General features: G+C 42.0%; 1 protein-coding gene across 5 annotated transcripts in view; it reads left to right on the forward strand.

Moving 5' to 3' along the window:
• The first annotated feature begins 2,790 nt into the window (after positions 1-2,790).
• LOC133622369 (synaptotagmin-2-like) overlaps positions 2,791-14,807 on the forward strand; it is a 124,362-nt gene continuing 112,345 nt past the window's right edge. For 2 of the 5 annotated variants that reach the window (XM_061985034.1, XM_061985059.1), the window contains exons 1-2: positions 2,791-2,936; positions 3,033-3,092. The gene's annotated coding sequence lies outside the window, so the exon portion shown is untranslated. Of the gene's footprint in view, positions 3,093-14,807 lie in introns of all 5 variants that reach the window. The other 3 variants (XM_061985023.1, XM_061985070.1, XM_061985043.1) reach the window with 2 other exon arrangements.

Raw genomic sequence — 14,807 nt, forward strand, 5'->3', positions numbered from 1 at the left:
GACATCCTGGATAAAAACCTGTTCCAGAGCGCTCTTGAACTCAGACTCATCTTTCAGCAGGACAACGACCCCAAGTACACAGACAGGATATCAAATAAATGGCTTCAGGACAGCTCTGTAAATGTCATTGAGTGACTCAGCCAGAGTCCAGACTTGAATCTTATTGAACATCACTGTAGAGATCTGAAAATGGCCGTGCATCGCCGCTTCCCATCCAACCTGATGGAGCTTGAGAGGTGCTGCAAAGAGGAATGAGTAAAGAAGAATGGGTGAAACTGTCTAAAGAAAAGACTCGAGGCTGTAATTGGTGCTAGAGATGCATCAACAAAGTATTGAGCAAAGGCTGTGAATACTTATGTACATGTGATTTCTTAGTTTTTTAGTTTTAATACATTTGCAAACAGCTCTAAAAATCTTTTCACATTGTCAATATAGGGTATTGTGTGTGGCAGTGACGTGCGGTGAGGTTCATGACTGGTGAGGCACTGACTTCATCACAGTCAGATTTACAAACATATGAACCCTAAAGAGTATCTTATTCACCATTTGATTGGCAGCAGTTAACGGGTTATGTTTAAAAGCTCATACCAGCATTCTTCCCTGCTTGGCACTCAGCATCAAGGGTTGGAATTGTGGGTTAAATCACCAAAAATTATTCCCGGGCGCGTTGCCGCTGCTGCCCACTGCTCCCCTCACCTCCCAGGGGGTGATCAAGGGTGATGGGTCAAATGCAGAGGACAAATTTCACCACACCTAGTGTGTGTGTGACAATCATTGGTACTTTAACTTAACTTTACACATACAAACTGTAGCACACAAAAAAGCACATTTAATAAAAAGAAACGTTATTATGGTCTTACCTTTACTTATAAGTGCGGGAACAGTGGTGTTCGTGTTGGAAGAGTTGTGAATGAATGAAATATGAAATCCGTGCTGCAGTCTGCAGGTGTCCCTGCAGTCGTTCACGGCTCCTCCGGCGCGAGCATTGTTGTTTTTGCACTTTTTGGCTTCTTGTTAAGTGACTTTTTTTGGGTGGATTCGGTCTTGCACGTGGAGGGTTTGGGTGTGGGCTTTGGTTGGTGCGGCGCTCCCGTCGGGAGGTGCATTCTGCGCGGGGTGAATTAACCGGCACCAGGAGGCGGGATTACTGCGAGCCTCACACAGTGCGTCTTCACAGCAGTTTTATGATTGCTCAGCACAAGAAATACTTTACACACATACAGTTGTTGACAAAATACACTGTACATTATATACCTCAGCTAACTAAACTATGGAAATGTATAATATAATTCATATAGCAATACGGTCTCACTGCACAGCAGGCCAGCAGTTAGCCGAGTCATTGCGCAATCCATGTTGAGGCACAACGCAGTGCCGTGCCTCAACTGGCTGCTGTTCACCGCACCGTCTCTTCTCAGTATTTGAACGGCAAATGTGAAAATTCAGCGATTTTGAATAAAAATAATCTAAAACTAGTGAAGCTAAATGGAAAATAACGTTATAGTATAATCACTGGATACATATAACAATTTAATTTTTTTTTTCTTTTTACATTTTTTTTCTTTCCATGATGGCAGGTGAGGCCCCGCCTCACCTGCCTCCAGTGACTGCATGTCACTGGTGTGTGGAATTCTGAGGACAAAAATACATTTATTCCATTTTGGAAGAAGGTTGTAACATAACGTAGAAAAAGTGAAACGCTGAGAAAACTTTCCAGGTGCACTTTATATGACTGCCTTCTGCTTTAGCTTGACATAATTTTTTTTTTTTACCTCACACACTGAGCCGAAAATATCAGGTTTCTCTTTATTTGTCTATTGATTGACCAAGCTGTCCTCTTTTGTTCATTGAACAAACATTGGATTTTCAACCTCTGAAGTGCTCATTGTAACTGCTGCAGATGGCGAAAGTATGATCCATTATTGATCTCCCTGGGTATTGTACTTTTATGCTGCTGGGACACAATGGAGGTCGCCTACCAGATGTGAGTCAAGGAAAAAGGGGCGGGGACTGAGAGCAAGGGCCCTAAACATCTATTTTACCTTACTAGTGCTACTGCAGATGTACTGATTTATAAGATTGTCAGGGAAGTCAAACGGGTTCAATTAGTAATTTGACACTGCTGTGCATCTTAGATGATTAGTACAAAACCACAGAGAGACTGAACAATCTGGATAGTTTGCTGGCTGTGAGACGCCCGCTCTGCTCTGGGGCAGCTTCAATAATTCATTGGGAAAAGGCATTAACTGCTGCAGCTCCTCAGCCCCAGCCAAGCGTGGATGACTATTTCGGCATTACTGCAAGCAACCACCCTCTCCTCTCCCATCCCCCTTCCTTGCCTGACAATTAGGCTGCACACTGCAGCAGAGCTTCCTCGCTGCAGCCAGCGTTGGGAAATCTCCTTCCACATGCCGCGGGTGGTGCGGCTCGACGTCCCATTCAGCCCCCTCTTTGTCCCTCACGCTGCCTCAGCTTGTCCCATTGCAGCCCGCTAATCGAGCCTCCATCCATCCACCCCACCCCTCCCGAGAGTCCCACTTCTTTTTCTCCTCTGTCCATCCCCCCCTCATCACTCTGTCCTCCATTCCCTTTTTCTTTGCTCTATGCGCATAAAATTGCAGAGCTCAGCGTTCTTGTCCACAGGCTCTTAGGGAAAAAGGGAAACAAGGAGAGATGAGCTGGGCGGGAGGATCCCCCCTTCCAACTAATGAGAAGAGCTTATGTTATTGAAGAGCAGCTTGGCCAATCAGCAGGCAGTGCAGGCAAAGACAGCAGGGGGGTGGGGGGGAAGCAGCAGAGCGAGTGGGCAAGAGGAAGAAAAAACTGCAGTGTGTGAGTGTGTGTGGTTTGCATCCCTCCCCTGAGCAGATCTTTATCAATTTGACTTGATTGGTGCCTCTGTGTGTGTGTGGAGTTTACAGCAGGATAGAGCAAAGGTGTGTCCTCAAGGCTGTGTTAAGACCTATTCTATCTGAAAGTGGAAATAAGACAGAGTAAAGGGACACTGATTGTTTTCCTTTCTATTCTCGAAGTGTGTTGGTGCCCGAGGAGAACGGCTCAGTGCCCAGTGGAGAGCAAGCCACTCACAAAAGGTAAGCGGCTGCTTCTCTTTTTATGGTATAACGGCTTTCTACACTTCTTTTGGAACTTCTTGAGTGTTTCATTTTGTTGCTGCGTGTTTAGGACTGATTAACCAAACAACCACTTTTTGTAGATTTGAATCCATTAGAGAAGAAACAGTTTGCAGTAAAGCAGAGCAATGCAGAGTGAGAGGGAGGGGGAGAGGTTAGAGCGGGACTCCCTGATGCTTCTAGGCAAGTTTGTGTGCACACGGTTCTCTAGTGCTGCAGTATCCCATTACATCCCTGAGTGGAGCGGCTTTGGCATCACTGCATTGTGAAGCATAGGAACTGAAATCTTTTAATGATTTACTTAAAAAAAAACAGAAACGTTTTTTTTATAACCCCGCTTGGGATAGCAGTAAAGTTTATCATGGGACTGTAGCGACTGTGTAAGTGAGGTTGCTTAGATAACAGATTTGCTCTGATGGTTTGAGCCTGCTGATCAGGGTTGTTGTTCTGGGACATTCTGCTGTCCTCGCCTGCAGTAAAAGTGGCTTTCAGATGTTCACGAGTGTCATTTAGGTGTTTAATCGATAAAACAAACCAACGCTTTTTTTCCACCAAAGGATAACCTAAACTCTCCTTCACCCTCTATACTGCATCTATGTGTCATTTTTTCCCCAGGTAAATCTGACCTTCATGGTTTGTCATGAACATTTAGTCCGAGCTGACACTGTCCAGCAGTGGGCACTGTGTGGTTTCTCTAAAATATCTGTATGAGGTGGCCTGCTGCAGTACTGGAGGAAATAAAGGGATAGTGTATTTTAGACAGCTAGAGTACATTGAGCACTTTTCTTAATATTTAGGAGAACATCCAACCATAAAAAGTTTGAAAAGCATGATATAATGGTTGAACATTGACAATCTTCCTAGGTTTTGGGAATGCTTCAATTATTTAAAATTGGCTGATCTGCAGGGATAAGCAGAGGCTGTGAGAAAAGTGTACCCAATTTCAGCACCATGGAGAGAGTATGCAGCCACACTTACTTAATATTCTCATATAGAGTCAATGATCATGTGAATGCTATCAAGTTATAAATTGCCATTGCAGTTTTCCCTTCATCTTGCAGTACACTGCGGTAGGTTTTGCACATCCATCTTGCACATGGACAAAATATTGAATTATTCATGGATCTCTTCTAGAACACACAACATTCAGCCTCATAGCTGGGACTTACATTTGTGCAGCAGCTTGAAAACCCATGACCCTTTTTTGTCTTCTTTAATTATCACTGAATGTTCCAGATGGGAACATTTTCACAGTAGCAACACAGCAACCATCAAAAATGCTCTGTTGCAGCAAAATATTATCAAGGTTGTTGTCAGCATAGTCCAGAGAGATCTGTAATATCTTGCTGCGAGTTGTGCTTTGGAGTACCCACAAGGCTGGCAGTTGTGTGCAAACTCTGAGAGAATGTGCAAACACGTAATGACTGCAGCCCTTGCTGATTTGACATCTGCAGAGACATAAATCTTTATTTCATGCCATGGTTGAGAGGAAGCAGAGACGTGTCTCTGCAGGATGCAGCTAGCACGCATCACATCATAAACCTCAGCACACTAATGGAAAACGGAAATGAGACCCCACACTGATCCCAAGAATTAGCTTATATCCTTTGTAAAGATAGCATCTCTTAGTGCCTCTAATGAGACAGTTTAAACATACGTATCCTGGGATTCAGCTCAAGTCGTTAGAGGTGTACAGTATATGTCCGGCAAACGGTACCAACAGACATAGCATGTGCTAAAAGCATATGTTGTGTTTTGTCAGCGAAGTTGCATATAAAAACTACAACTGTGTGTTTGGCACATTCTGTCCCAGACTGACATGCGAAAAATTGATTGGTAGGTCAAGGTGGATTCAATGTGACGTGCTACTGTTGAAAACTTTTTTTATACCAGGGCAAAACGACAAAGCAAGGCAAGGATATGAGATGCCTTTATAGACTTTGAAGTGTACAGTACCCAAGACTGTTAGGCTTTCTGGTGAATATTTAAATCCGGTATATCATGATCCTGTGTACAAATGGCAGCGATGCTTAAAGAAAGGACAAAAGTGATGAAACATGTTAAAGGAGAAAGACAATATGAGAATAAGTGACTGAATGCTAGAGGTAGTGAGCGCGAGAGATGGAGACATGTTCAAAGGCAGAGCAAGATTGGAAGAGAGTGGGTGTGCATAGCGGAGCTCCGAGCACTGCAGTACATTGCAGTGCCCAGCCCCCGCTGCGTTCTCTGCTTGCCATCCGGTTCCATGTACTGAAGAGAGCCCTGCAGGAGCAGAGCAGCGCAGCATAGCGGGCTTCCTGCAGAACAGCGTTTGACCCAACATTGTACATTGTGGTCCTCTTGTGGGGTGCATTTAAAGAAAAGAAGGAAACAGTGTTGTTGTTTTTTTGTTTTTTTTTAAAATGAAAAAGCAGCTAGCGCATTGTCATGTAGTAAGAGTGAGTAGCACATGGTCCCTCCTTGATTATGTAATCGTGTAGCACTTTCACCCAATACCAGCTGAATGATCCTACCTCCCCTGGCCATGTTTTCCTCATTAGCAACATCTGCCTCACAGTTTGCTTTTGTTCCAGAGGTAACATCTTTGCAAACACAGACAGGCAATTTATTGAACTGGCATCAATAGTCGTGCAACACGAACCCTTTAATAAGTGGTGCTTGTATGGCAACGGTCTGACAGTTTGAAGGCGATTCCCTGTATAGCAAATTAGAAATAATGATCCATCGCGACCCACATTTCATGTGAGCTCATGAGAGAGAAAGAAAATGCAATTTATCACATTTAAAGTCAGGCAGCATGCATGGTTGACTCACACAGGCAAGCCAAACACTTAAGTTCAGTGGGATTAATTATACAGCTTTTGGCAGGACAAGCATTGTTGTCCCCGTGCACATACGTGCAGGCACATGAACACATGCATGCTGATGTGAAATGAATCGTAATCATGTCAAAGCTCTAGGAAATGACGGCAAAGCTTGTTTCTGCTTCCATAATCAGCTGCCACGTTTGCGTCCTACTGCCTGCCCGGAGGCGGGACGGCCGCGTGCCGCGTGAGAGCTTCCCTCATTATAGCTCCTCTATGGTTTCCCTCTGTTTGCTGATGTGGCTGGATCACACTGGTAGTGTGGACTTTCTCTGCTCCCTGTGACAAGGTCTGGTCATGTTTGCTGTGCTCAGGGGTCGGCCAGTCAAATGAGCCCCGCCGGAGAGATGCCATTAAGAGATATTAAGTACAACACATCGCACTTTGTTTACCTCAGATTGACACTAAAGCAGCAGTATAGCCTTTGGGAGTGAAGTAGTAAAAAATAGGTGCTGACATGGTAAGAATTGCACACAGTGTAAGAAGGGGCAGAGCATGAATAGGCCTTTTTTACATTCAGGGACGGTCCCAGGAAATATTTATGTATAAGAAAACGACATTCCAAACATTCCTATTTACTGTTGCATTAACCACTAATAGCTCTTGGAAGATGTTTGTACCAGACGTGGAGTGAGAGCACGAGGAATTGGTTGGGGATAGTGTGAGTGAGCTGCAGCAGGGATTCAGAGTGCTGCATTGAGCTGCATAATTAATGTTGAGGGGGCGGAGCTAAAGGTGATGGTAATAACTTGCCATGAAGAGCAAGCAGAACAAGCAGACAGTAAAGTATTGATGCCAGACCAAGGATGCATGCTACGTTGTTTGATCTTTATCGCCGTCCCGTCCGCTCTATCGGCCCTCAAAGCCCGTCACTCCACAAGGCCAGGGCCACTGCCAAATTTCTCATTGTTTCCTGCGCAACTCTGTTAATCATCCAATTTGTTGCTAAATATGCTCCTGTATGACACATCTGGTGCAACTCAGATCTCCCAGCTGAGGTGGACCATGCATGAGCTAGGAGGGGCTGTGGCTTCCCTCTGCAGCACAGTGTTATATTTAGTCTTTTTCTTTATAGAATCTAGGTTGTTCTGTACTGTTTACAAGACACACTGGTGTTAGGAGGAGAAATGCTCAGGTGTACAGTTTCATGCATGTAACAAGGAGGCCCTTGGGGTCTGTGAAGATCACTCGGAATATGAATAACTCTATCCAATTGTGAATGTATTAAATGTTTCTAGGCGTTAATACGTTTGAGTGTGTTAGCTGTCAGTGCTGTCACATCTCGGAAATGGCTTTCACTTGCCCATTTCCCTGGCAATATTGCTGTGCTGGCTGCCTTAACAATGCAATGCACTGCTTGCACCTCTGTCACCTAACCTCATCATCAATGCAGCTCAAGGTTTTCTATTGTGGTGCACCAAGCTCAGTCTTCAAGTTTTCTATGTTTAAAGACGTCCATCATGTAATGGCAGAAAGGATTTTCAAGGACTTTGCTGGGAATCTGAATGTTTCATCCATTTCCCCCTTTTTTTCTGTGAAAGTATCCTTTAGTTATACTGCGAAATGCTTGAGTCTGTCCTTGTCAAACTGGCTGAGGAAGCACACTCTTCGAAGTCTTTATACTCAACAAGGAAGCTGGTAATGGTGGCGCTTTCAGTCTCTCAGGAGCCACAAAACCAGTGTTGGATTACAAAATTGTCACCATCAAGCGTACGCAGGGATCTACACAATTATACTTCCACATGGGAAGCCGAAATAAAGACACATCTCAAACTGTGATACCAGTTAAGGGACTGATGTAATCTGATGTCATCCTCAGCGAATATTTGCTCAGTGTTATCTGTACAATATGCTTTAATGATCAATTTTCAAAGGTCATTTTCCGTGGCCATTCAACAAATGCACCACATTTTAACGAACTGAAATGGCCTACAGTTCTCTAATTTGGTTTATAATTTTGTTAAAGTATTTAGGAGCACTTCAGCTTTGTCAAAATAATGCACCTGGCAAACACGACGTATCAAGATTCGGAGTAAAGAACATTTTTAGCAAAAAATGACTCTCTAAAACACAGGTGTCAAACTCAAGGCAAGGGGGCCAGATTTGGCCCGCCACATCATTTAACGCGGTCCGCGAAAGCCGTGAAGTAATATGAGTCAATAAAGCATTTTATCATTTACTAAATGTAATCTTTTCATCGTGACAGACAGAAATACATGAATTGCATGCTATTAAGTATATTTTAAACTTTATTATCTAATAATGCAACAAATATTATACTATTATTAATTTCAAACTTTTTAAAATTAAAACGAAATAAATATCTGCTTGAGTTATATCAAAGCAAGTTATTCATCAAATTGTACACTGTAGAAATGACAATATATTTTATAGTAAAAAAAACTGGCAGCTCAGTTGCCAGGATTTTACAGTAAAAAAAAACAACCTATAGTACCGTCTTTTCATTTTCAGAAATATGCTGCAAAAACCATCGTACACTTTACGGTGAAGTTTTTTTTTTTTTTTTACTGAAAATTTTTTTTTTTTCCACAGTGTATGTAAAAACATTACATTTATATTCATATATTATGTACGGTTACAAGCGGCCGTCTTAGGGCAGCCATAACTGCAATGTGGCCCTCAGGGTAACCGTGTTCGACACCCCTGCTCTAGAAGGTACAGTTGTTTAATGCGGTGCGACGCTGCAAGTAACACAGGTTTCCGAGTAGCATTATTATCGTGCACACAGCAAATGTCTACCAGAGTTGTTCCCTGTGGCTCATGGCAGGAAGCAGGTACAGTGTCAGCTCAGGGAGTGAATTACTGATGAAAAAGTTGTGGGGAAGAGTGACCTATGGTAGTGGTAGAGTTGAAAAAACTGCACTTATGAGCGATAACCACACAAATGTCTTTCCCTTTTCTGTGCGTTCCAAATAGTAGAAAAAAAAAAGATTGTACAAGGCGGCTAAATATTCCGCCTATTAAGCCTTCTAAAACACATCCCAAAACTGCCAACGTTTTATATGCATGTTGTGAGTATGTATGTAACGTAACAGGTACTTACATTATTTTGGTAATTTTAAACATTACTGTGACTTCTATCCTTTGCGCATTGATTTCACAGAACACATAGCAACGAACACTACTTCCTTCAGCAACAGCTCAGTGGGCTTGTGGTTAGAGTGTCCACCCTGTGACTGGAAGGTCGTGAGTTCAAACCGGCCGAGTCATACCAAAGACTATAATAATGGGATCCATTGCCTCCCTGCTTGGCACTCAGCATCAAGGGCTGGAATTGGGGGTTAAATCACCAAATGATTCCCGAGCGTGGCGCTTGCTGCTGCTCACTGCTCCCCTCACTTCCCAGGGGGTGAACACGGGGATGGGTCAAATGCAGAGGACAAATTTCACCACACCTAGTGTGTGTGTGTGACTATCGTTGGGACTTTAACTTTGACAATTGCAAAAAGAACACTTTGTGTAACACAAATCATGGCAGACTTTGTAAGCGACTTGGAGCATTGTTAAGCGTAATACTGGTGCTAAACATTTCCAATAAAACCATAAATCAGTCAATTTCAAATGCCGCTCTCACTGGCACTGGGATGTAGACTCATGCGATGGTTGTATCTTTCAGCACAAGACTTCTCAGCGAGAAAGTCCTGGTCTTCTTAGCGAATTTGTGAGGTCTTATGCTGCATTCTATTTTCTGAGAGCAAGTAACTACTAACTAATTCAGTCGGTCTAAATTGTTACGTAGCGTGCATGATTAAAAATTAGACCAATTTTTCAGCTTTGGTGCCACGATCTTCTACTGTAAAGGTGATAGGCATGATTTATAACCTAGCATTAAAGCCCCACTTAAGAACTTTAAGTTTTGGTTGATTTTGGCGGCACCAGTGGACCAAAGCGCTAGTGTTTTGCCAGAAGGAAGACCACATTTCCCATAAGGACGAGCGCATATAGTGTCAAACTGACACGGAAAAAACACAATGATTCAGTATGACTGATCCTTCCACAGTGGGAACCTACATATTTTACTCAAACTTTATATTTGCGGTTTGCAGTCATCGTATTATTTTGTCTTTATAAATGGATTATACTTGTATAGTGCTTTTCTACCTTCAAGGTACTCAAACCGTTTTGACACGATTTCCACATTCCACATTCACACACACATTCAGACTCTGATGGTGGGAGCTGCCATGCAAGAACCTAACCACAACCCATCAGGAGCAAAGTTGAAGTGTCTTTCTCAAGGACACAACGGATGTGACTAAGATGGCTGAAGCTGGGCATAGAACCAGGAACCCTGAAGTTGCTGGCACGGGCGCTCTACCACCCGAGCCACGGCGTACTTTTGAGTTTGTTGCGTGGCTGGTCTTGTCAGTGTGGAACTGCAAACTATCAAGCTGGTGGCTATTTTTTGCTACCACGCATATTCCGATAGCTAACATTAGCTTTATCATTTTGATTTGAGCACAGAAAGGTCCTTACAGTCCAGCAGAAACGGAGCCAAGGCGCCATCGGTCTGAAATCCCTCCTCGTCTTTGAGCTCACGCTTGCAAGTGAAAGCCAAGCCAATGTTGATTCTTGACTGTCCTGTATCCAACTTGCCCTCTCTTTTTCTAGTGTATTTGGTTGTTTTGCTGCTTCTGCCATGCATGATAGCAGGAATTGCATTTAGGCTTTCGCATCGACTTCCGTCTTTGCAAAAAATGGGGAAAGGGGGGAGTGACGTATGCCGTAAAGCAAGTCAGCACATTTGTAGCCTTTTGTGTGGCACGGTTCCTGCCACTCTCCTCAAAGTTGCTGAATGCCAGTTAAAGCAATACAGACCCCCCTCAGGCCATTACAGAGGTGTCAATTAACTAGATCAATCAATCAATCAAAGTTTATTTATATAGCCCTAAATCACGAGTGTCTCAAAGGGCTGCACAAGCCACAACGACATCCTCGGCTCAGATCCCACATCAGGGCAAGAAAAAACTCAACCCAATGGGCTACAATGGAAACCTTGGAGGTGCTAACAATTCTCCAGCAGATGTGACCATCTGTCACATCAGGTCTTGTTTCCTTTAGTTTCTGCATTTGTTTCCTGGTCAGCGCTCTTATTTTGATTCCATTTCCTGTATGTCTCCCTGAGCGCTCTTTCCCTCACCTGTCCCTGATTGGCTTGATCACACCTTGTCGTAGTTGCCAATAAATGCCTGCCTCACTCTGTAGTCTGGGCTCGGGGATTGCTTTGTGTTTAAATGTTACTAACTCTGTTTGCTGTGTGCTGTGAGCTAAACAAAGTATCTTGTGTTACAACAATGACATACTTGTCTTGCCTGCACGTTATCCTCCTGTTTCCTGCATCTTGGGGTCACAATTACCGTAGACATGCGAGTTTGTGATGGCAGATTTCTAAAAGCAGCCGGAAATTCCACAAACATCTTTGTATTTTGTGTTTTTATTTTTATGTAGGTCCTTAAAAACACATCTGTCATACAGCAGATCTAAAGACTAGTGTCTTTTTTGAAAGTCGGTTCTTAAAAATAGCAAAGCGCTCCTATTACATAAAATATCTTTGAAGAGCATAAAATATGACTTTTTGACATTACAGTATTATCCATTTGATGCGATGAAAGTCTTACATTACATGTACAAAAAAGTGAAATAAATACTTAAAGTACATGTCCTGTGCCTAATCCATGACTTTATGAAAAGATAACCCCCTTAACAGTTTGGTTGAATAGTCCCTAAAACTAGAGATTATATCATGATGTTATTTTTGTATTTTAGCATGTTTTTAAAACGTTTTTACGACAACAAAGACTTTTGTATTTATGAAACAAGTATAAAAATAATTCTGAAACTCCTATACACAATCAGATGACTATCAAATTAATACGGGTGCATTACGAGTGCAGATTATTATCTTTATTATAAATGTTAAAATTCTGTCAACAATCTGATTAGTGTGGGTGGTAATTATTTTATTGTATAGCTTAATATAAAGCATTTTAATGCAGTTGGAAACAAATATTACAAATCTAACCATAAACAGCGTGGCCAGACCCATTTTTCAAATGACTGACCGGACTGTTTATGGTTAGATTTTTCTTTTACTATTCGAGGAGAGGTGGTGGTGTTGTAACAAGACCTACAACACCAAATGTGTAGCTATGCACAGGGATTGTGAATGATGGACAACATTTTCAAAAAGTGCAGCTTTTGTTTAAGCAAAGGAAAATGAACAAAAGTTATGTTGAGGCTAAGTTTAGATGATGTCATGAATGTATACATATTATTAATTAGTCTTAAGGTACATTGTCTTGTAATTCATACAACACAATTACTTTATGTTACATCATGATAATGCATGGCCCCATGTCGCAAGGGTTATCTTTACAGAATTCCTGCAAGCTGAAAACACTCCAGTTTTTCCTTGGTCTGCTCAATCCCCATGCATGACATATAGCCGACACTTTAAAGTGCTTTGGAGAAACAAGTACAAAATGTTCCAATTCCAGCCACTGTTTTGCCATAACCATTGAGATGCAGTGCAACATTCCACATGCCACAATCTTAAATTAAGTTAAAGTACCAATGATTGTCACACACACACACACACTAGGTTTGGTGAAAATTGTCCTCTGCATTTAACCCATCCCCTTGTTGAGGGGAGCAGTGAGCAGCAGCGGTGGCTGCGCCCAGGAATCATTTTGATGATTTAACCCCCAATTCCAACCCTTGATGCTGAGTGCCAAGCAGGGAGGTAATGGGTCCCATTTTTATAGTCTTTGGTATGACTTGGCCGTGGTTTGAACTCACAACCTAGCGATCTCAGGGCGGACACTCTAACCACTAGGCCACTGAGTAGGTTCATCAATCAATAAACTTATCTACTCAATGTGAAGGAGATGTGTCGCACGATTTGAGGGAAAAGGTTATCAACCACTTACGGAAAGGTTCCTCTTCTAAATGCCTAGGGTAAGTTATTGGTTCAGTGCCTAATAAAAGGTTATATTTTACTTAAATTTATGAGAAATGGGAGTACAGTACATCATGTTACATCATTTGTTTTTTGTCATGCTTTTGTTATTCGTGGATAAGCCCTGCACAGTCCCTACAATTAGTTTAAGAGTGTGTAAGTGTCGTGTTCTCGGTTTTCAGTTGGAAGAGATATTTGGTAAGGTTATTTGCTAGAAACGCACAAGCATCGGTGATCTATGTTGATTGTATTTGATCCTAAATCAAATGTCTGCAAGGGCTAATGTTTTTCATTAGTGGAAGTCTGTGAATTCTATCATCTGGTGATTGAAAGAGTGGAGAGAGATGAGTGAGTAGGCACCCAGCCTGAAGGATGCTTCTTTTCTCTTTGAAGGCCAGCGTACAGGTGAAGGACACAGCATATAAGCAAATGTACCAGTGCTTTTACAGTAATGCACTTTATCTCCTGTGAAAGAAATGGAAGGTTAGAAAGAAACCGAAAGATTGAAAGGAAAAAAACATTACATTTTGAGTTGATAAAAGGCTGTGTTGTGGTGCAAACCTGCCCATATTTAAATGTGAGTTTTTTTGTTTTGCTGAATAGCGTTCTGTAGTTATTTTAGTTTAGCATAAATCTAATTGTTTCTGTCCCCCTAAAAACCCAACGATAAGCAACACCTTTGCTGTCTTGTTTTCACACTAGTTTATTACTAGTGTGTTCAAAGATAATTTTTAAAAATTAGATTACTCACAAGGTTGCTGTGGATTAATTTTGTTTAATCACGATTCGATATCATTCATTTTTAATCCATATTAATCATGTTTCGGTAACACTTTAGTATGGGGAACACATATTCACCATTAATTAGTTGCTTATTAACATGCAAATAAGTAACATATTTTGCATGGCCTTATTATACAACCAGTAAGCCATTAACTAAGAGTCTTCCCTCAATAACCTCAGAATTATTGCTTATTAGTAACCCTAACCCTTATATGTTCCCCTAGTGTCCAAATAACTCTAAATTAAGTCTTTGTTACTTTAATAAGCAACTAATTAATGGTGAATATGTTGCCCATACTAAAGTGTTACCCATGTTTCATTCTGCACGACCAAAGAAACTCAGAAAGAAGGAAAACATATACAGTATGACCTTAAAGCAGTGGCGGGCCGTGCGTTTCTCACCTAGGCCTTCAGTGATGTCTTACTTAGTTTGACTTCACCTCTCAAAATACCGTAGTTAATGTCACCACATGGACATGGCTGGAGATACTATACAGGAACCCACTTGCACACTACTGCGCATTGAACAATCAACAGTGTACAAAACTGTCTTTTTTTCGGCGCATTTAACATTCAATAAACCCGCTTCAGCAATTAAAACATATCTTACGTGGTACTGTCACAATTAAAATAATTGAATGGAACTAATAAAGAATTAAAATATTTCAACTCACAATTTTTAGCACCCATCCAACGCCGTATAAGCCAGTGGTACCGCCGTAGTCGGTTGATTCGTGTGAAAGTGGCGGGCAAACTATTTTGCCGCCGGTGTTGTGCCAAAATGTGATTGCCTGCCAAAACTGTATTTCCTTTGCTGTCGCAAGCACCAAACCTGCATTGCTTGGCTTTGTCTGTTCACAGCGGATTACTAGGTGTAAGACAAACACTTTATCTTCGTGGTTATTATACCGGTGAGTTTTCTGTGGCTTTCTATGGCTCGTATGGTTCCGGTGCCATGTCCTGTTTTCACAACTTGTGATTGGATACACACTTGGGACTCCTACGTGAGTATCCAATCACAGCATTAGGCCAGCTAGAAGGCCCCACTGA

This window comes from Nerophis lumbriciformis, linkage group LG01 (assembly GCF_033978685.3).
Source record: "Nerophis lumbriciformis linkage group LG01, RoL_Nlum_v2.1, whole genome shotgun sequence".
Lineage (NCBI taxonomy): Eukaryota > Metazoa > Chordata > Actinopteri > Syngnathiformes > Syngnathidae > Nerophis > Nerophis lumbriciformis.